General features: G+C 43.2%; 1 pseudogene; it reads right to left on the minus strand.

Moving 5' to 3' along the window:
- Positions 1-21,494: 21,494 nt before the first annotated feature.
- LOC147895221 (aldehyde oxidase GLOX pseudogene) lies at positions 21,495-23,126 on the minus strand (annotated as a pseudogene).
- Positions 23,127-23,764: the final 638 nt, after the last annotated feature.

The following is a 23,764-nucleotide window of genomic DNA, read 5'->3' on the forward strand; positions in this document are numbered from 1 at the left end:
AGGTTCCTCCAAGGTCTCTACACACTCGGGTGCAAGTAAAGTCACCCACAAACGTTCCCACAGAGCTTCTCCTTCCTCCCGTAGAGCTGCTGAGCTTCCAAGCATTCACACACGCTCAGCCAAATCACCCGGCCTCTGATACCAGTTGAGAGTGCTCTCTACACAAGCAAGAACGGAAGAGGAAGAGAGAGAAACAAAGAGCCACACATGTTTTAGTGGGTGCAGAACACCCTAATCTTCTTTTTCATTCATTTATATATGTGTTTGAGTATTATACATAACTGGGGTAAAGGCACAGTGAACTTTAACCCCCACATCTGTCGCTCGATCGGTTCATTTGATCGATTTTGTGTCACCCACATTAGTGGGGAAAAATAGGGCTTGTTGTGGCCCTGTTTAGCCGCACTAATGTTTTTTTTAAGTTCTATTAATCATCGCTATATAGCGACGTTTACTAGTGTCGCTATATAGCGATGTTTATTAGAGTCACTATATAGCGACTGTTCTTTTTCGACGCTTATAACAACCTAAATAAAGACCTTTTCCTCATTAAAAAAACAAATTAGTGTAAAAAACATCGGTATTTTCATCAAAAAAGGACCTATGCCTTGTAGTGTTGTCGTAATTAAATAATTATTTGTGGCAATATACGCTATAAAATAGATGCATCTTCATTGTTTTAATGATGCTCTTTTACAGTACAAAAAGTAAAGTGCATTATGGTCATATGGGCGACATTTTCACATGGAAAGCCTCGATTCAAATAGAGTCACATATGATTGTGGAGTCATGGCTAACTTCATGCAAGATAGCCGAGCAAGTGCTTCGGATACCAATCTTCTTTTTTCATAGTTGGATTATTGTGGAACCATATGCAAAATCTATGAATTTGATTTCAGATGATTTAGTATTTTCATTCTTGATATAAAATGTTTTAGAACTATTTACAATGGTCCCCATGCGATAGTGAGAAAAGACACTAGTGGTTTCTTAGTAATAGACGCCACCAAGCTTTGGACCCAACGAAAGTGATACTTTTGTTCTTCCCAAGTACTGTGAGCAGGAACTTGCATACTAATGATTTAATTAATCAAAGCTTTCTTAAAGATTCATTGATACATGTACTTAAGCATAATTTCATATATATAATTGATGGCATTTGGCACCCATCTTCAATATAGGTGGTTTATCATCCGGATGGTTCTGATCCAAGATGGTGGTACGTGATCCAAGTTGCACCACGAAGTAAGTAAGTTTTTGAAGATAGAGATGTGGATATGGAGATGCCACTACCAATTCCGGACCCAACTGATACAGATGAATCTAGTGAAGAAGATGAAGATCACAATATGAGCCAAGAGGAAGATTCACATAATGACATCGTATGAGAGGAAGATGGAGATCATGATATTGAGGAAGAAGATAACGATCATCAAGAATCACCGCACTTTATTGAAGAAGATGATCAAGTACTCTTAGGTGAATGTACGATGCTAGAGTAGGATCATGATATAGGAGATCAACTCGGTATAGAGTTACAGATAGACTTGATTGGCACTTTAGACTTGGCTCAAGATGAAACCGTTGATGTAAATGCTCTTCATTGATTTTTTTCATCTCAAACTTGGACATGAATATATGAGCTTCAAAGGCTTGATGTACATGCTCTCGTACTTTTATTCTCTCAAAAGATCAAACATGTATGAAAATAATAAAAAAATTATCATTGGGAAAAACTATCTTTTAAGGTTGGTATGGGGAAAAAAACTCTCTGTAAAATGTCTCTATAGGAAACTATCTTAGTGTCACTATATAATGACCATTACCAATCTGATAAAAGTCGCTATATAGCGACGTTTGACTAAAGTTGTTATATAGCGACGTTTGCCTAAAGTTGCTATATAGGGACCCTTAATGAACCCCGCTTTCAATACCGATGATTAGTGCCCCGTGCACTCTAAGCGTCGGTACTTAAGCATCGCAATAGGATCTGTGTGTAGTAGTGCAAGCTACAATATCTACAAGCTGTAATGGTACAACCCCTCTATACCATTCTCATTCCTTCAAGTCTTTTGGTCCTCTTCCATGAGAAAATGTGTGTTATACTAAAGTTCCCATTTATAAGTATGGCCTTTCTTGATAATTTGCAGAGTTGAGACATAAGTTCAATACAATCTAAGAACAAGGACAATAGACCCCTCTTTGATTAAAACTTGTGTTGAACTAAAAGAAGACCTTCAGCGAGTTGAATGTTGCATCTTATAGGCTAGGAATGAAGGTTAAGCTTATCAAACAATGATGCTAATTGAAATTGAACATTGTCATTCTGCATGTGCTTCCAGATCTCAAATGGCTAGCTACAATAGCTACAAATGTGGACATAAGACATTTCTAGGTGTGTTGCCAATATGGCAGCCTATGTGCTACCCATGTGGTAGCCCTATCCTTTGCATGTTCAAGCAGTTGATCTACTTGACTCGGATCCCAAAAAAGAGGATATATATAACAGGTAAGCAGAAGCTGCTTCTTTATGTCTACGTAGTCCTTGGTTCATGCCTCCTATGATTCTTAGTAGAATGTGGAATTATCTTATATATCAAAAATTCATCAGTTGGCTGGCACATCATTGACAAATAATGAGGTAGTGGATTTAACTGGATTGGAAAGTGGTAAAATATCAGTAATAGTATCACATGGCCTGGTATAAGGGAGACATGATTCTTCTCATGGTATTTCCGTTCTTGGTTATTGTGATGTAGATTGGGTTAGCTCATTCTCACAGATGTGATCAACCAATGGCAATCGTTTCTTCATCAACCAATCTTTGGTGTCATGGACTAGCAAGAAACAACACTATGTTGCTATGTTCAGTACAAAATCAGAGTACGTGGTAGCATCATTTGTAACACGCGAGTTGATTTAGATTATAAGGGTGAATATTTGCCCAATTGAAAATCTAGAATCTCGCCAAGGCGTGGGTGCTAATGTGTAGAGCTTCAAATCTCATAGATTTTCCCTACTTTTGATATTATGAGGTCCAAAATTATGCCTCCCAGAACTCAAATTGATTAACATACGTCATGTAGAGCCATGTATATAGTTAGGATTCTCTAACTGTAGCTCATGAGAAACTTGTATATGAACTTCAAGTATAATTAAAGCCCATCTAACTTGTATACAAGCTGAAAGTATATTGAAACCCATCTAATCCTTGAAAATGAAAGCATGGGAAATTTTCTTAACTCTACCCTAGGAAAGATTTTCCCAACGACCTACACATAGCTCCTTTATAGGGGGAAGATTTGGCCAATGATGTACACTTCCATAACTGTGATTCATTATTAAACATTACCCTATGACCTCCCTAGGAGAGACATAGAAGCCTGGAGCAAAGACCCTAAACATGACTATCCCTTGACAGGGTTTGATATCAAGGTGGGAAAGGCTAAGGTAGCTATCATTCAAGGTCAAGGCATGTAGTCATGTGTAAAAGATTATCTGTTGTTCAATCTCGGCATCTTCCTTTTCAAAAGATTGCATCCATGAAACTATGAGTTGCTATCTCCCTCCACATCCTTGTCACTAGGGATAAGGTCAAGGAATGCTTACATGCAATAATTTCACAAGCTTAAATACATCTCTCATAGGCCCTTGACATCCACACATTTGCCCGGGGTTGGAAATTCAAGGAAAACAATTTGGCTCACGTCTTTGTTGCTTGCCAGAGTTTTTTCTTGTCAACTTGCCTCCCTTGAGCAATTCACTAAGGACTTGAAGGACCTACATAGTTTTGCTCGAAGAGGGTTGCAGCAAGTAGGGAATCCACAATAAATCCAATCACATGGTCAACATTCAAGAAGTATGTAGAAGAAAGGCATTCTCCTCTCGAATGCACGATTTAAAAAAAGATGGTTTTCCTTGAGTTAAAGATACAATTAAAAAAATTATGCTAAATAATTTTGTCATTGAGTTAAAGGCACAATTTGACAGTTTTTCCTCTAGTTAACCACATGATTTTCTAGAAGCATAGCAAAATGCTACTTTCTTTTTTTTTGTTGCAAGGCATCTTTACATAAGTTCTTTTATGGCATGCTATGTGCAATAGTTTATTGAAAAATTTTCAAAAAAAAAATTTGGCACCTTTGTCAAAAAAGGAATCATTATAAAAAGGATGCATCCATGAAACTACAAGTTGCTATCTCCCTACACATTGTTGTCGCTAGGGAGAAGGTCAAGGAATGCTAACATGCAATAATTTCACAAGTTGAAATACATCTCTCGTGGGCCCTCGACATCCATACATATGCCCAATTCAAGGAAAAAAAATTGGCTCACCTCTTTGTTACTTGCCAGAGTTTTTTCTTGTCAAATTGCCTCCCTCAAGCAATTCACTAAGGACTTGAAGGACCTACATAGTCAAAGAGGGTAGCAACAAGTAGAGAATCCACAATAAATCTAATCGCATGGTTAACATTCAAGAAGTATGTAGAAGAAATGCATTTTTCTCTCGAATGCAAGCTAGTTTAAATTTAACGATAGTTTTCCTTGAGTTAAAGATACAATTAAACAAATTATGCCAAATAAGTTTTTCCTTGAGTTGACATATAATCTGGCAATTATTCCTCGAGTTGACGACACAATTTTTTAGGAGCATAGCAAAATGCTACTTTTAATTTTTGTTGCAAGGCATATTTACATAAGTTCTTTTATCGTGTGCTATGTGCAATAGTTTATTGAAGTGTTTTCAAAAAAAATTTGTCGACACCTTTGTTAAAAAAGGAGTCATAATGGCATGTAGTAGCTTGAGTTCTCTTGCCTTCTCTCTATTGTTTACATGCATATGTCTAGGACCATGGCATGGTGATCTACCTCCTCTACCTTACTAATTACTTTCTTTTTGTGGAAATCTATGCTAAATGTTCCTTTTTTATTGATTGTATGATTTGTCTAGCTTGTCATGTTTGTTTACTTGTTTTGATATTCCTCAGCCCACCATTCTCAACATATTGCCAACTCATGGAATAATATGCATCATGGCCTGGGGTAACATCCATGTTGTGGTTAACAGTTACAAAGATTTTTAAACACTACAATGGGGGAAAAAAATCTTTGTTCGTTTTCTAGATTATATCTATGTTCTACTCCCAACTATTATAACAACTACTTAGGGCTTATGACACTTATATCTATGTTCTGTTATCAAAGCATAGCACAACATCCCCCTCAGCAAAGTGTCTTTCCCATCCCTTGTGAATCTAAGCATCCAAGCAGGCCTTTCTTCCATTCTTTTGGATCTCTATCTAGTGTAGTGCAAGGCGTCGGGTTTCATCTAACTTCTCAAGCTGTATCAATCGGGCTTCTACATGTTCATCTTCTGTCATCCTCTGTTCTTGTGCCAACAATCTCAAGGCCAGAATCTCTATCTCTAGTGGTAACACTGCCTCAATACCATACACTAACTCAAAAGGAGTGTCACCTGTAGACATTTTATAGGTGACGTTGTAAGCCCATATGGCATCAGTGACCTTCTGATCCCATTGGCTCCTGTTCCCCGTGGCCATTTTCCCCATGGTTTTACAAAGGAGGCCATTGGTCTGCTCCATTTGTCCCATGGACGCTAGATGATAGATGCTAGAAGTGCGGTGATCAATACCCATGTGATCCATGAGCAATTCCACTGGTTCATTTAAGAATGGACTCCCATGGCCAGATACTATTTCCACGAGTGTCCCAAACCTTGTGCAAATACATTCAAATATGAAATTTGAAACTGCCTTACCATTTGCAGTGGGGAGGGCTATAGCTTCAACCCACTTAGTGACATATTAAGGGGCTACCAAAAGATACTTCTTTTTGCGGGCAGTCATGGGCAAGGGCCCAACAAAATCTATTCCCCACTTCTGAAACAGATGGATGGACATCATTGGGTGATGTTTCCTTGGACGCAAATCCTTCCTACCAATGAATTGGCATGGTTCATAGGTTTCGCAATACAAAGTCACATCTTTGAACAAGGTCGGCCAATAGTATCCAGCATGTAAAATCTTCTTAGCTGTATAGTTACTGGCATAATGGCCTCCACAAAATCCATCATGATAATGCTTCAATACCTTAGGCACTTCATCTGCATCAATGGCTCGTCTAAGTACCCCATCCATGCCTTGAGGGTACAAGACCCCATCAAAGAGAGTGTAGCGCCTACTATCTCTTCGGATCTTCTTTCTCTCATAGCTAGTACTTTTCGGCGGAAAGGCAAAAGTAGTCAGAAACCTATACATACCACCATACCATGGATCCCCAACTTCTATGGCTGCTACAAGGGTTACATCAAGGCACTCCTCTAATCAATCAAAGCATTCTTCAAGTTGGAACAACCCCCTTTTACAATTTTGAAAGAAAAATCATATTCTTGTAGAACTGCCAACCATTTGGCCATGGGATTTGGTAATTGAAGAACTTGCTTTGCAAGACCATTGCTAGAGATTATAATGAAGGACTTTCCAGCCACATAATGCTTAAATTTCTCAATGCAGAACACCAAAGACAAGGCATGCTTGTCAGCCTCATACTAGCATCGTTTAGTTTCGAGCAATTGTCGAGAAGCAAATTGAACACGATACATGAATTGATCCTCCCCTTGCTAGAGAAGAATACCCGCCGAGTGTGCTCACCAAACCCATGATTGATATAGAAAGTCTTTGACCAATCAAGATTGCATAGAATGGGTTTTGAAGCCAGAGCATTCTTGATTTGTGCAAACCCATGATCACAATCCTCATCCCAAGAGAAATCAACCCCATCTTTTAATAGCATAGTCATGGGTCATGTCAAAGCAGCATATTGATCAATGAAGCGGCAATAGTATCCTACTAGATTGACAAATGAGCGTACCTGACGCTTGGTTGTTGGTGGGGAGAGCTTGAGGATGGCTTCTACCTTCTCAGGGTCAGGCTTGATGCCCTCAGATGAGACAATATGTCCTAGTAACCTCCCTTGAGTGGCTCCAATGGAGCATTTCTTAGGGTTGAGGCTGCCTTTTGCATGATTGACCCTTTAGAAGGCCAACCTAACCTTCATGACGTGCTCCTTACATGACGAAAATACACAAAAATCATCTAAAAACACCTCCAATAAATCCCCCAAATAAGGAGCAAACACCATCTGCATAAATCTTTGAAAGGTAGCAAGAGCATTGGTGAGGCCAAATGGCATTACTTTGAATGCAAATGTCCCCCATGGTGTGGCAAATGTGGTTTTAAGCACATCTTCTTTGGCAATTCTGATTTGATAAAACCCGAAGTAACCATCATAGAAAGTATACATCTCATGACCACTTACCTTCTCAAGAATGAGGTCTTGAAACGGAAGAGGATGATGGTCCCTCCTGGTGGCTGCATTGAGTTTCTTATAGTTGATGCAAACCCGCCACTTCTTGTTTTTCTTTGGGGTGACTACCACTGGCGAAACCAATTCAGTATTGTGAACCAGAACAATAAACACAACTTCTACAAGTTTCTGCAACTCTAAGTGCAAAGCATCGGTCTGTAGGGGCCCTAATCTCCAATACTTCTGAGCCACAACTTTGCATCAGGCTTTAGCTCTATCTTATGCTCTATGGCAGTCACATGGTGAAGGTGGTAGTAGCTCGTTGCAAAAAGGTCAAGGAAATCTTTGAACATTTCTAGGAATTCCTCTTTCTCACTTGGAGTGAGGTCTGGGGAAAGCATAAATTCAAGCTATTGAGGACTAACGGTTACCTTTTCTATAGGTGGTAGGGTTGGAGACACCCCCATCATGTAAACTTTCTCCTCTGAGAACTCCTTCCCCCCGTCTGATCCTTCCATTGATTATCTTGCTCCTCTTCTTCTTCTAGTTTCATGGCACCTGGTTGCACTGGGATCTTCTCCTTAGAAGCACCAAAAGACACGTGTCCTTTCTTCCAATAGTTGACTGCATCAGTCTTTCTCAACCATGGTCTCCCGAGTATGGCTGGGTAACTCCTGCTTGTATCTTCGATGTCCACTACATAGACATTGACAGTGGTGGTCAACCCATTGAGAGTGATGGGAAAATCCTCAATGACTCCGAGGGTGGCGAGTCATCGGCCATTGTCTACCTTGATTCAAGTGGAGGAACGCCTTGTGCATTTCAAATTCAATTTCTTCATGATTCGGGGCACCATGATATTACATGCAGCTCCCCCATCAACACACACACTTTTGACACGACAATTATCTATGATGACGTCGACTGTATGTGGGTGCCGATCAATTTCTTCAGAGATAGAAGAGACCTCTCGTACCTTTCCCTTTTTCTTGCTCCTCCTTGTTGAGAGCCCTTACTGTAGCTCACATCTCACCTGAACGGCTGATGAGCAAGGTCCTGAATGACTGAATAGTTGAGGGAGCATGATGCTCAAAGACCGATGAGCAAGATCCAAAACGACTGAATAGTCCTCTTGCCCACCCCGAGACAATGGGAAAATCCGAGAGTGGCCACTTACTCTTGCGAGATCTTTTAGTCTTCTCTATTGGTGGGTCTACCATCTCAGCATGTGGCCCAGTCCACGGTTTGGAGAAGGGTTCGAGGTGGTATGACTTCTTTTCCCGAGGTCAAGGATCTCTACATTAGAATCCTCAATGCTTGATTCACTTAGAAGATTCAACCTTGGAATATGGGACATTCCGTGCAATAATGACCCTTCTGGTGGCACTCATAGCACACAACAATCCACCTATTTTATATTACTTCTCCCATGGACTTTGGGCCATATCTCACTAAATGCAAGCATGGGACCACGTAGGTGGAGGGGTGGCACATGGAGGAGCCATGCCACCTTAACATTTTATAATATTACTACCATGGATTATGTACAACACACCTTATGGGTCCTCTTATGTGGCAGCGTGGCACATGGTCATGCCCTGCCACCTCAACCCTAGGCCCTATGCAATCCATATTTTATTATACTATTGCCACACATACAAGCACACACTCATATTTATGCCTTTTTACTTTGGTCAGATTTATCCATAACACCACACATATGCCCATGGTTAGCAATTCAACGAAAAGAAATTGGCTCACGTCTTTGTTACTTGCGAGAGTTTTTTCTTGTCAAATTGCCTCCCTCGAGCAATTCACTAAAGACTTGAAGGACCTACATAGGTCGAAGAGGGTAGCAGCAAGTAGAGAATCCACAATAAATCTGATCACATGGTCAACATTCAAGAACTATGTAGAAGAAATGCATTTTTCTCTCGAATGCAAGCTAGTTCACTTTAAGGCACAGGCCATTTTCCGATGAAAATACCGACGCTTTTTACATTAAAATTTTTTTTTTCACGGGTGCAAACGTCGCTATAAGTGTCGCTAAAAGCGTCAAAAAAGGATCGTCGCTATATAGTGACAGTGGCAAACGTCGCTATATAGCAACGATGCAAATGTCGCTATATAGCGACACTGTTAATCGTCGCTATATAGTGACACTGGTAAACGTCGCTATATAGTGACGATTAACAGAAGTAAAAAAAAAGGGTTAGTGGGGCTAAACAAGGCTTCCTTTTGGCCCTGTTTAGCCCCACTAATCCTTTTTTTTTTTGTAGTTACAAAAGAAAATTTTTTATAACAAAATTTCCCTTGCTTGCAGGGTGATACAAAATTGTTCTTGTGAAATGATGAGTAACAAATGCATATACATGTCGGACATATACAACAGTGTTTGTAACAAAATTACTCTTCGAAAGGGCGATACAAAATTGCTCAAACGAGCGGATATATAAGATGCTACTACCACTACCACTCATCCGAATCCGAATCCGAATCATCTTCGTCTTGTTGGCCTGTTCCTTGGTCCTCGATACCTGTTTCGTCTCCCTCGTCGTCGCCACCTGCGTCTGATCCTTGGCCCTATTGATCGCTCGCCTCCGATGATGGGATGCTTGAGCTTTGACCCTAAGAGTGAACCATATAAATCAAAAATTAGATTGGAACTTAAATTAAAAAGTGAGATAACAAGTAAGAGTAAACTTATACCGTGCAAGCAGCCACCTCAGCCCAATCGACCGTCACTCCCATTGCCTCTTGCTCAATGAACCACGGCTTTGTTCCTATCCAAAATGCGCGTCGCGTCTCTGCATCTGTAGGAAGATGGCCCATCGCAGCTTGCTGTGGATCCAATTTACGAGAGTTAGAGTTAGCTAAAGTGCATGTAATATGTAAGGAAAACAAATAGAACAATACATTAAATGAGAAGAAGTAGACTTACCACGATTGCCTCAAACGCATACCGTCCGCCTACACCAAAGTGCGAAGTACCTTTGACATCCAGCCATCTCTTTGCAGCCCTCCTCTGACCCTCGAACATTTCGGATGGTCCCTATGTTGCTTCTTGAAGTACTTCCAATCAGCTTTGTCTGCCCAGCTGGGTTTAGCCAACCCCTTTGTGATGGAAGTACGCAAGGTTGATCTACGATGCTTCAGGACCAAACCCATGTGCTCTCGCATATAATTGTCATTAAACTCCACATTTGGCGGATTAGGGTATATTTGTTTTAACTCATCGATCACCGCCTGCTTCTTTTGGCCATCTTGATACTGCCAATCGGTATTTATGCCGCTCTTGAAGTGATGACTCATCAACCTCCTCATGGTGGCCATCACTTCTTTGCCCTTTTTATCTTCTATTATCTCTCCTGCAGATGTGATTTGATAGAAGAGATCCCCTGATGAGTAAGGGGGACTGACGGTAGCAGAGTCTGAAGGAGTGGAATGTGCGCGAGCGCTTCCGGAGCGAGGAGTAGCAGTGGGACTAGGAGAGGGAAAGGGACCTGACTAATACTGTGTCTCTGGACCAAGTGGAGACCTAAAAGAGCATGAGTGTGCTGACTCATCTACATCTCCCGAGTCAGCACAACATGAGCCGCCCATCCTACTCTTCCTTCCCTTGCGAGAGGCATGCGCGGGTGATGATCCCGCGGTCGAAGAGGTGCGAGGGGATGGATGGGCAGTACGTCCACCCGTCGGTGTAGGGGAAGGAATTGCTGAGGTCCTCTAAGAGAGCAGAGAGAAGAATCTTGCTGCCTCCTCATCGCTCATCTGCGCTACAAACTCGTCGGGACTCCCGACAAAGCCATGCACGGCTAGCAAAGGAGTTCCCCGAGGGGTAGTCGCAGTGCTACGTGGAAGAGGAGTCGGTCGTAGTGCTAGGTCCGAGAGGAGTCGGACCAGGGGTAGTTCTCGGGGTAGTCGCATGAGAGGAATCAAAGTCCTCTTGAGCATATAGATCATGAGCTCTCCTCCTGCGAGGCTGTCCGTACTCGTCGGATGAGCGACGTGATCCCATGTCTAACATAGACACAAACACGAAAACAGAAAACAAAAAGACAAACATAAGCATAGGCATAGGCATAGGCATAGGCAAGAAGAAAGAAGAGGGAAAGGAAAGAAGAGGGAAAGGAAAGAGGGAAAGAAGATGGAAAGGAAAGAAGAGGGAAAGGAAAGAGAAGAGGAAGAAAAGGGAAATAGAGAATAAGAGTTACAGAGAATAAGCTCATGCTTATGCTTATGCGGAAATAGAGAATGAGAGAAGGGGGAAATAGAGAAGGGGAAAGAGATGACGGGGAATGAGAGAAGCATAAGCATAAGCTTATGCGGAAATAGAGAATGAGCTTATGCGGAAATAGAGAATGGGAGAAGCTTCTCTCGTTCTCTATTTCCACATAAGCTCATGCATAAGAGAAAGCTTGTGCGGAAATAGAGAAATAAAGAAGGGGGAAAGCTTATGCGAATGAGAGAAGGAGGAAAGAGATGAGGGGGAATGAGAGAAGCATAAGCATAAGCTTATGCGGAAATAGAGAATGAGCTTATGTGGAAATAGAGAACGAGAGAAGGGGAAAATAGAGTGGGAAATAGAGAATGAGCTTATGCAAAAATAGAGAATGAGAGAAGCAATATAAGCTTCTCTCATTCTCTATTTCCGCATAAGCTCATGCATAAGCATAAGCTTATGCGGAAAATTAAGCATAAGCTCATGCTCATGCATGAGCATAAGAGAAGGAGCTTATGCGGAAATAGAATGAGTTTCCGCATAAGCTTCTCTCATTCTCTCTTTCCGCATAAGCTCGTGCATAAGCATGAGCTTATGCAGAAACTTAAGCATAAGCTCATGGTCATGCGGAAATAGAGAAGGAGCTTATGCGGAAATAGAGAATGAGTTTCCGCATAAGATCATGCTTATGCTCATGCGGAAATAGAGAAGGAGCTTATGCGGAAATAGAATGAGTTTCCGCATAAGCTTCTCTCATTCTCTATTTCCACATAAGCTCATGCATAAGCATGAGCTTATGCGGAAACTTAAGCATAAGCTCATGCTCATGCGGAAATAGAGAAGGAGCTTATGCGGAAATAGAGAATGAGTTTCCGCATAAGCTTCTCTCATTCTCTATTTCCGCATAAGCTCATGCATAAGCATGAGCTCATGCTTATGCTTCTCTCATTCTCTATTTCCGCATAAGCTCATGCATAAGCATAAGCTTATGCGGAAAAAGAGCATGAGCTTATGCGGAAATAGAGAATGAGAGAAGCTTCTCTCATTCTCTATTTCCGCATAAGATCATGCATAAGAGAAAGCTTGTGCGGAAATAGAGAAATAAAGAAGGGGGAAAGCTTGTGCGAATGAGAGAAGGGGGAAAGAGATGAGGGGGAAATGAGAGAAGAGGGAAATAGAGTGGGAAATAGAGAAAGAAAGAAGAGGGAAAGTTTATGTGAATGAGAGAAGGGGGAAAGAGATGAGGGGGAAAGAGATGAGGTGGAAATGAGAGAAGAGGGAAATAGAGGGGGAAATGAGAGAATAGGGAAATAGTGGGAAATCCGCATAAGCTTCTCTCATTCTCTATTTCCGCATAAGCTCATGCATAAGCATAAGCTTATGCAGAAACTTAAGCATAAGCTCATGCTCATGCATGAGCATAAGCATGAGCTTATGCTCATGCGGAAGTAGAGAAGGAGCTTATGCGGAAATAGAGAATGAGTTTTCGCATAAGCTTCTCTCATTCTCTATTTAAGCATAAGCTCATGCATAAGCATGAGCTTATGCGGAAACTTAAGCATAAGCTCATGCGCATGCATGAGCATAAGCATAAGCATAAGCTCATGCTTATGCTCATGTGGAAGTAGAGAAGGAGCTTATGCGGAAATAGAGAATGAGTTTCCGCATAAGCTTCTCTAATTCTCTATTTCCGCATAAGCTCATGCATAAGCATGAGCTTATGCGGAAACTTAAGCATAAGCTCATGCTCATGCATGAGCATAAGCATGAGCTTATATGCTTATGCTCATGCGCATGAGCTTATGCGGAAACTTAAGCATAAGCTCATGCTCATGCATGAGCATAAGCATGAGCTTATGCTTATGCTCATGCGGAAATAGAGAAGGAGCTTATGCGGAAATAGAGAAGGAGCTTATGCTTCTCTCATTCTCTATTTCCGCATAAGCTCATGCATAAATAAATAGAGAATGAGCTTATGCGGAAATAGAGAATGAGAGAAGCATAAGCTTCTCTCATTCTCTATTTCCGCATAAGCTCATGCTTATGCAAAAGCTTATGTTGAAATAGAGAAATAAAGAAGGGGGAAACTTAAGCATAAGCTCATGCTCATGCATGAGCATAAGCATGAGCTTATGCTTATGCTTAAGCATTAGCATAAGCATAAGCTCATGCTTATGCTCATGCATGAGCATGAGCTTATGCGAATGAGAGAAGGGGGAAATAGAGTAGGGGGAAAGAGAGAAGGGGGAATGAGAGAAGCATAAGCATAAGAGAATATTATGCTTATGCTTAAGCATTAGCATAAGCATAAGCTCATGCTTATGCTCATGCATGAGCATGAGCTTATGCGAATGAGAGAAGGGGAAAATAGAGAAGGGGGAAAGAGAGAAGGGGGAATGAGAGAAGCATAAGCATAAGAGAATAAGAGGGAAAGGAAAGAGAGAAGGGAAAAGAGATGAGGGGGAAATAGAGAAGGGGGAAAGAGAGAATAAGAGAAGAGGGAAAAAAGAGAAGGGGGAAAAAAGAGAATAAGAGAAGGGGGAAGAAGGAAAGAGTGGGAGGGGAAGAGAGGGTTCCTACGCCCATCACTGCAGCTAGCGCTTAAGGCGCTAGCTGCAGGCCAATGCAAATAACAAAAATAATAAATGGAAAAAAGAGGAAGCACTTACCTGAAATAGTATGTCCCGCTTGGTGTAGTGGACTAGCCCTACAAAAGAGAGAAAACAACCCATTTTTTTAAATAAGATGTTAGTGGAAGGAGGAGATTACAAAAGCAACTTCTTAAAGGGAGGAGATTGAGGAGACAAGGAAAGGAGGAGATTGAGGAGACAAGGAGAAAGAGAAGGAAGAGAAATACAGAAAAAAGAGGTGAGTTTTCTTTCTTTCTTGAAATCTCGTTTTTTGTTTCAATCCTTTCAAAACAAGCATGAAAACTAGTTTACAGGTTTAGCAATACAAGAAGAAACACTTACAAAACTAAAGCTAACAAACAAACAACCTACATTGTTGAAACAAACTCACCTCTTGAAGAACTTTCTTTCAAGAAACCAAAGAGGGAAAAGGATAGAGAGGGAGTACAAAGAGGTAGGAGAAGGGTGAGGAGTGGAATATAGAGTGGGAGGTTGCTTGGAATAGGTGGGAGGTCGTCGAAAATAGGTGGGAGGAGATTTTGGGTTGCTTACTTGAGAGATTAGGGAATGGTATGAGCAAAACGCCGCGCGTTTTGGTGTTTCGAGTTTTAACCCACAGCGTCGCTATATAGCGACGCTAATCCGTCGCTATATAGCGACGGAACAGAGGAAAGCGTCGCTATATAGCGATGCTTACTGTCATTTTTTTGATGTGGCATCAAGAGAAGCTCAAACATGCTTTTTTATAATTGTCAATATGTCCTCCTCATGCTTATGTTGTGATTTTATAAGTGTAGATGGAAGGGACGAGTGGAAGCTCGTCCGATGATGCGCCAACACCCGGGAGCACGAAGTCGCTTACGGAAAGGTTATACTGTCATTGCACTCATTGCAAGCGAGAAGTACGACATCAACGTCGTATTATCATGCGCCACTTATGGATGTATGGGGAGGAACCGGAACTAGTACCCCCCGTTGGTGTTGCACATGTTGATGGCTCATCGGTAAGTCAAAGCTATTTAAGTTCGCAATCTTATTGTATACCAAGAAATAGAAGATCTTATATCTACATGAAATCTTAAAATAGGATGAGGAGGGTGACGAGGGTACACATATACCTTCTCACTTTTAGCAAGACTATAGTCTCTCGAATGACGACGAGGGTATGGTCGACATGATGGATTCCATTTTTAGGGGCACTACATCCCACGTACACGTGATGTCAGAGTCTGAGGTCAAAATGCGAGAGTTGCAATCAACACAATTCTACGAGGGTGCTAGGATGTCTAAACTACGTGCTTGTCTCTCAATCTTGAATCTACAAGTACAGTATGGGTGGTCGGATACAAGTGTCTCGACCTTAATGAGGTTAGCCCTTGCATTAATTTGACTCATTATTTGTATATTGTTTGTTTTGAGAATCATCATTTGGATACTGTCTTTGTCATAGGTTGCTCCAGAAGATGTTGCCTGCACCAAATACCATGCCGCATCAAGAGATGATGCGAAAAAGATGCTAACGGTGGGTATGGATTATGATACCATCCATTCTTGCCGTAATGATTGTATTCTCTTTCGTCGTGAGCATGGAGATTTGGCTAGTTGTCCAAAGTGTGGGGAACAATGATATAGAGATGACTTGCAGGGTGAGTGGATACCGGTAAAGGTCTTAAGACACTTTCCCATCATTGCAAGAATACAACACATGTTTCGATGCAAATCCATAGCGGAGTTGATGACATGGCATGCATCTCATCGGTCCACTGATGACACATTGAGGATTCCCGCTGATTGTGCAGCTTGGAAGCACATAGATAATCAGTGGCCAGACTTTGCGAGGGAGCCACGCAACTTACATCTTGGGCTAGCCATGGACGGCGTGAATCCTTTCGGGTTACGCTCGACATCTTGGTCGACATGGCCCATAGTCGTGGTGAATTACAATATCCCACCATGGCTAACAATAAAAAAGGGACACCTCATGCTTGCACTACTTGTGCCAGGAAAGTACAAGGCAAAAAACATGGATGTGTACATGGCACCTTTGATAGAGGAGTTACAGATATTATGGAGAGGAGTGCAGGTCTTTGATATTTCCAGAGCTCCTAGACATACCAATGATATTTTGGTCAGGGGTATCTTAATGTGGACCATGCATGACTACCCAGGATATGGAGAGTGCGCAGGTACGTGGTTGTGTCTTTACATGTACAATGAGGGATTATGCTTTTTTAACTCTCTTTTGCATGCATGTCTTGTACTAACACATTCATGCACGCGTGCAGGACTTGTTACAAGTGGGTACCATGCTTGTCCTGTTTGTGGACCGGCTTTGAAATCGCTTGCACGCTACTCCAAACATATGAGGAAAAATGTTTATGAAGGTCATGCTCGATACCTTCTGCTCGACCATCTCGCACGTGGAGGTCAGCTTGATCCACCACCATCATATTTGAAGGCAAGTGATTGGATTCAAGCTTGGAGGGCGAATGGAGAGGAACCTCCTCTTGGTATGAAGAGGCTATCGATCTTTCACAAGCTTCCTTATTGGGGTTAGTTACAAATCAATCATCTCTTGGATCCCATGCATATCTTCAAGAATGTGGGGGCTACTATTTGGGCACACTTGGTTGGTTCCAAGGACTCGAGAGGAGTGCGAGAAGACTTGCGTGCTATGAATAGGATGTCTCGTTTGTGGCCCCAAGTGCATGCTTCGGGAAAAGTTGTCCTCCCAAAAGCAACGTGGATCCTCTCTACGAGGGAGGAGGCAGCGGTCAAGGCAGACATTGCCTCTTTTCAAACACTGACAGGGTACATGCGTTGCTTGAAAGGAGCATTTTCAAAGTACAATAAGCTTAGTGGCCTCAAGTCCCATGATTGGCACAAGGTCTTACAGGTATTCTAAGTAGAATTAGTGTACCGATAATAGTGATGCGTTAGCGTAATTATTATTATGTTATATTGTTGACATGACTTCATTGTTGCTTTGATAGTTCATCCTCCCAATTACAATAAAAGGGTGCTTACAAGAAGATGTTAGAAATGCTATATTCAAGATCTGTGGTATTGTGAGGTATGCTTACTATCAAATCGCATTATGTATTTTCTTCATGGACATGTGAAATAGGTGGATATCTCAAATATCTTACATATGCATGGACATGTGAAATAGGTGGATATCTCAAAAAGAGATCTGTATATCGAGCATCGAGAAGGCTAGGGTGGAATCCATCAAAGCCGTATGCTTGCTTGAGAAGCACTTTCCCTCGAGCATTATGACAACTCAAGTCCACTTGGTTGTGCACATAGTTGATGAGGTGGCTATAGCAGGTACCGTTCATAGTCGATGGATGTTTTTTCTCGAGCGGTTCATGAAAACTTTAAAGGGGTTTGTAAGACAAAGAGCAAGACCGGAAGCAAGCATGGCAAAAAGGGATGGCTTGTGCAAGAGTCATTAGTATATATCACAGAGTTTCTTGCATCCACGGATCCTGATATGCCGCAAGCTTGGCACAACAAGGATGATGATCGCATTGTTGGCGAGGTTGCCCAAGGAAAAGGGATTGAAAGAAAGATGAGCGAAGAGCAAATGGAGAAATTCAATAAGTTTTGTATCCTCAATAGCCCTGAGATGCAGAAGTGGATTGAGAGATATGAAGTGGCCAAAGCAGAAAGAATAAATGCAAGGACAAGATTTAGAGTAATATACAGGCGATCACAACCATATCCATGAGATCTGGCTCTTCTCCCTACTCACATGTCACTTGATTGGCTACAACTGGCTCTACGTAAAGCCGAACGTGATGGAGAGACAATAAGCGAGCGCGAGCGAGAGTTATCATCTCGATGTATGGTGCATGTAAGTTTCTTATCTCTTGACATAATTAAGTAGTTATTTGTGGCAATATATGCTATAAAATAGGTGCATCTTCATTGTTTTAATGATGCTCTTTTACAGTACAAAAAGTACAGTGCATTATGGTCATATGGACGACATTTTCGCGTGGAACGTATCGATTCAAAGAGAGTCACGTATGATTGTGGAGTCATGGCTAACTTCACACAAGATAGCCGAGCATTAAGTGCTTCGGATACCAATCTTCTCTCCTCACAGTTGGATTATTGTGGAACCATACGCGACATCTATGAAATTGATTTCAGACGATTTACTATTTTCATTCTTGATGTAAAATGGTTTAGAACTACTTACAACGGTCCCCATGCGACAGTGAGAAAAGATAGTAGCGGTCTCTTTGCAATACACTCCACCAAACATTGGACCGATGAAAGTGATACTTTTGTTCTTCCCGAGCACTGTGAGCAGGTGCATACTAATGATTTAATTAGTCGAAGCTTTCGTTTTTAAAGTCCATTGATATATATATAATTGACGACATTTGGTACCCATCTTCTGGTTTTTCATCCGGATCGTTCTGATCCAAGATGGTGGTACGTGATCCAAGTTGCACCACGAAGTAAGCAAATTTTTGAAGATCGAGATGTGGATATGGAGATGCCACTACCAATGCCGGATCCAATTGATGAATCTAGCGAAGAAGATGTAGATCACCATATGAGCCAAGAGGAAGATGCGCATAATGACATCGCATGGGAGGAGGATGGAGATCACGATATTGACGAAGAAGACAACAATCATCAAGATCAATTAGCACACTTAAGCTTTATTCAAGAAGATGATAGGGGCCTACCCCTATGACTACCCCTGGCCTGACTCCTCTCGGACGTAGCACTACGACTACCCCTCGCGGAACTCCTTTGCTAGCAGCCCATGGCTTTGTCGGGAGTCACGACGAGTTTGTGGCATAGATGACCAATGAGGAGGCAGCGAGATTATTCTCTCTGCTATCCCAAAGGACCTCAGAAATTCCCTCTCCTACACTGATGGTTGGACCTACTGCCCAACCATCCCTTCGTGCCCCTTCGACTGAGAGGTCATCACCTGGGCATGCCCATCATAAGGAAGAGTAGGAGGGGTCGCTTATGTTGTGCTGGCTTGGAAGATGTAGATGAGTCAGCACACTCACATCCCTACAAGTCTCCACTTGGTTCGGAGACCCATAGTACTAGGTTCGTTGCCCTCTCCTACTCCCACTGCTACTCCTCGCTTCGGAAGCACTCGCACAAACACCACTCGCTCAGACTCTGCCACTACCATGAGTCCTCCTTACCCAGTCAAGGACCTGTCCTATAAAATCACGGCTCTTGGAGAGATAATAGAAGATAAAAAGGGCAAAGCAGTGATGGCCACCATGAGGCAGTTGATGAGCCACCACTGCACAGCAGCATTGCTACTAATTGGCGGTATCAAGATGACCAAAAGAAGCAAGTAGTCATCAATGAATTGAAAGCAAAATACCCTAACACCCAAATTGGGAGTTCAATGAGAATTACATGCGAGAGCACATGGATTTAGTCTTGAAGCATCGTAGATCAGCCTTGCGTACTTCAATCGCAAAAAGGGGAGGGCTATAGACAAAAGCTGATTGGAAGTTTTTCAAGAAGTAGAATAGGGACCATTTTAAAATGTTCGAGGGTCAGAGGAGGGCTGAGAGGAGACCACTGGATGCCGTAGGTACTTTGCACTTTGGTGCAAGCAGACGGTTGGCATTCGAGGCAACTGTGGTAAGTCTACTTCTTCTCATTTAATGTATTGTTCTATTTGTTTTACTACATATTACATGCACTTTAGCTAACTCTCATAAATTGGGTCCACAACAAGCTACAATGATGTACACCAAAATCTCACCTTTTGTATTCTTTGGTTTGCGTCTATCTACACGTCTAAATGCACATCTGATTCTCAGTGTAAATGCGCAAATAAATGCGCTAATACACACGCATATAGATGCACTGATAAATGCGATGTTAGACGGGCCCGTATTTTCTCAATTTAGACGCGCAAGTAGACACGTTAATTTACACGCAAATAGACGAGCTTTTAAACGCGCTTTTAGATGCCCCCGTAATTCCTCTACTAAAGCAACGCCTATAGATGCGCCCGCTATTTTGCACATCTACCAAGCGCATCTATAGTTGCTTTGTGTTGTTGTGTCACAGGAGGGCTCCAAGGAGATGGCTAGATGCTCGAGGTACTTCACACTTTGGTGCAGGTGGACGGTTGGCATTCAAGGCAACTGTGGTAAGTCTACTTCTTCTCATTTAATGTATTGTTCTATTTGTTTTACTACATATTACATGCACTTTATCTAACTCTCATAAATTGGGTCCACAACAAGCTGCGATGGGTCGCCTTCCTAAAAATGCAGAGACGAGACGTGCATTTTGTGTATGAACAAGCCGTGGTTTATTAAGCACGAGGCAATGGGAGCGACGGTCAATTGGGCTAAGGTGGATGCTCGCACGGTATAAGTCTACTCCTACTTGTAATCTCACTTTTTAAATTGTTTTATTCTTTAAGTTCGAATCTAATTTCCAATTAATATGATTTCACTGTTAGAGTCAAAGCTCGAGCATCCCATCACTAGAGGCAAGCCATGATGAGGGTCAGGGATTAGGTGTAGCCCACGAGGGTCAGGGATTAGGCGCAGCTCATTAGGGCCAAGGGTCAAGCCTGCAAGATGAGGACGAGGAGGTCGACAATGATTCAAATGAGAAGCAGTAGTAGTAGTAGTAGTAGTTGGCATATACTTCACCATGTATATCCTTTTGTATATCAGCTCATTTAAGCGATTTTGTCTCATGAAGGTGTAGAAATAGTGCACTATACTAGTGAATAGCAATGGCCATTGAGGAAAAGCTTAAGATGGTCCTCACGAGATGAAGGTGAAGCAAGCCTCGGGCGTAAATCCTCTTGCAATCTTTTGCCTGAGGTTACTATTGTCTTTTAGACTTCCACAATTTTGATACTTTATACTGACTATCATTAGTTTGCAAAAAATCCTTTACAAAAGGGTATTAAGCATTGTATGCCTCTTTGCTTCGTGTGAGATGTCATAGTGTGATGCATTGTTAAGAGCCATTGGTAAGAGATGAGCTCAGAAAGCTTTAAACATTTTTCTTATATGCAACACAATTCGTGGACCCCATGCATGGTTTCTAGAAATCAAATGGATCTGGATATAAACCGCATCTTCTATCTCAAACTCCATCCTTTGTCAAGGTGTTCGGAGAGTTGTTACAAAGAGTACATCTTGAGAGCAATTCTCATGTAGTGCATAGACCAGCATCTAGCTTGGTGTCAACAAGCTATTGAGTTATATCCATCCATACAACATGAGGCTACAAGCCCTTTATTTATCATCCCCATTAGTCAGCCCCAGATCACAAGAATCTTTTCAACTGAGTTGAATCCAAATTGATGGCCCTGGGATCCCCGATTGCACTGGGAATAGCATGTAGTAGGAAGGAGGAGCTACATTGCCATTGGGTGGTGCAGTGACCGTGACAGTGTAGAGATGGGGGCCTACATTTGTTCGCGCTACAGCCTTGAGATGTAGTAATCGTTGGCCTTGCGCAAAAGAGTGTGTAGAGAACGGTGCAGAGATGAGGTTCATCTCGACGGACTGCGGGTTGGTGGAGATGGAGAAAGTAACCTGGAAGACTTGGCCGAAGGTGAGGGTGGACGGAGCGGACACGATGGTGGGGCGTCTGGAATCGAAGATGGACTCCCCATAGGGAGGCGTCCACGCCTCCACAAGGAGCTCGGTGGGAAACGGCCCTGTAAAGGTATAGAACTGGTGCGAGTTACTACCGGCGAGCAAAACTCGACCATCGGGAAGGAGGTTTGCAGTGGAGTGATACATGCGCGGGATGGGGCCGGCGGGTTGAAGGCTGAAGCGATTGGCAGGCGCAAATCCGGGGCGATAGATGAGCGGGTTGAGAGCGGGGTTGGATGCCTCACCCCAACCTTGGGATCCATTCTGTGCGCCGTTGATGATGAGCACGTCACGCGAAGGCAATAGGAGCATGTCGCCCATGCAACGACGTAGTGGCATGGTCTCCATGGTCCAGGATGCATTGGCAGAGAATAGCGGCATTCTGCCGCAGGTCTGCGAGCATCCGAGCTGTAGGTGGGGTGTGTTGAAGGCGCCCTTCTGGGCTCCCCCGCACACCAGGACCTCGGGCGAATTGAAGGGATAGAGGAGCGGCAGAAGCACAGAGCTACCTGCAGAGGGATAGTTACGCGGCTCCCCGGGAATGGTCGGGTAGGTGCTCAAGACAATGTTGCGGGTGTAATCGAGACGGATGGAGTCTCGGTTGGCAAAGATGTAGAGGCTTCCGTCGGGCAGTAGATGCACGAAGGGGTAAAGGTTGTCGTTCCCAGAATCCGAAGTGTTCTGGAGGAGCTGCAAGAAGAAGCTACCCTCGCCTGGGGCGGTCTTGGGGATGAACTCGTACGTAAACACGCTTCGTCCTCCCACAGTAATCACCCTACCGTCGGGTAAGAGGGTGCTGGAGGAATACCAGCGAGGGTCTTTGAGAGACTGCGTTTGGTCTTCGACCCAGTCGCAAGTTCCGGTGGAGGGGCAAGGATCGAGCCTTCGGAGTTTGTAGAGGCCGTCGTTGTCTCCGCCCAGCTGGAGCAGCGTGCCGTTGGCCAGGAACTGGCCGGAGGAGCACCAAGTATCGGTGAGAATCATGAGCGGGCGCACGCTGGTAGAGGCAAGGTCGGTGCCGGGGGTGAGCATGACGGAGTGAGCGGTGCAGTCGTGCTTGAGGGCCTGATCGAGGGGGTCGTTGCGGCAGGTGCCATTGGGGAGGCTGATTTGGGAGGATCCGATGTCAGTCCGGTCGAGCAGGATGGCAGTGTTGAAGCGGGTGATAGCTGAGTGCATGGAGGCGATGCCGGTATTGTTCCTAAGCAAAGTGAAATGTTGTGCGCATGTGGAGGATAGATTGGCCGCCAATATCAGCAGCAGCAGCAGCAAGCCGGGACGAAGCACAGAAGAAATCGTGCCCGCAGCCATCCTGTCGATGAGCAGACGGAATTCTAGCGCAGATCAGCCTAGTGCTGCTCCTGATTACAGCTTCTCTACCAAATTTGCCGATCGATCGATAGCAGCAAGTTGAAATCACACGGAATTGGAGTAGCTGTTAAGCAGACAGAAGAGAAGGTAACGCAGATCAGCCTGATCGACGATAAGGCTCACTAGGCTGCATATCACTCAAGATCAACAAGGCTCTTCTGCGCTGATGTCCCACTCCTGCATCGCAGCAAGCTTATATACGGAGTTTCTGCCTGCCGTCAGCTGGTGGCGCTCGCGCTCCTAAACGGATTTCCTCACGTCGACCACTGACTCGCGTGCGTGTTGTTCCGTCGGAGCCGTCTTCTCCAGCTCAAAAGCAAGGTTCTCTCCGTCGCATCTTCGCCATCGACTGTCTCTGCCTTGTTGCATGATGATCATCGTGTGCCGAAGGTAGGTCTTACGTCCTCGTCTTCCACGCATTGCCTTGCAGCCGCTTCTCGCTTTCAACAACAATTGATCACTCCCGCCTGCTTTGGAGTCTCAATTCATTGGGTCGTGCGCCATCCTCTTCCCGTTCCAAACCGTGCATTCCTCGGCACATTGGGGCTCCTTAAAGCACCTCAACCGGCTTTTGGCAT

This window comes from Dipteris shenzhenensis, chromosome 13 (assembly GCF_047967505.1).
Source record: "Dipteris shenzhenensis isolate YYH24624 ecotype China chromosome 13, Dip_SZ_1.0, whole genome shotgun sequence".
Classification (NCBI taxonomy): domain Eukaryota; kingdom Viridiplantae; phylum Streptophyta; class Polypodiopsida; order Gleicheniales; family Dipteridaceae; genus Dipteris; species Dipteris shenzhenensis.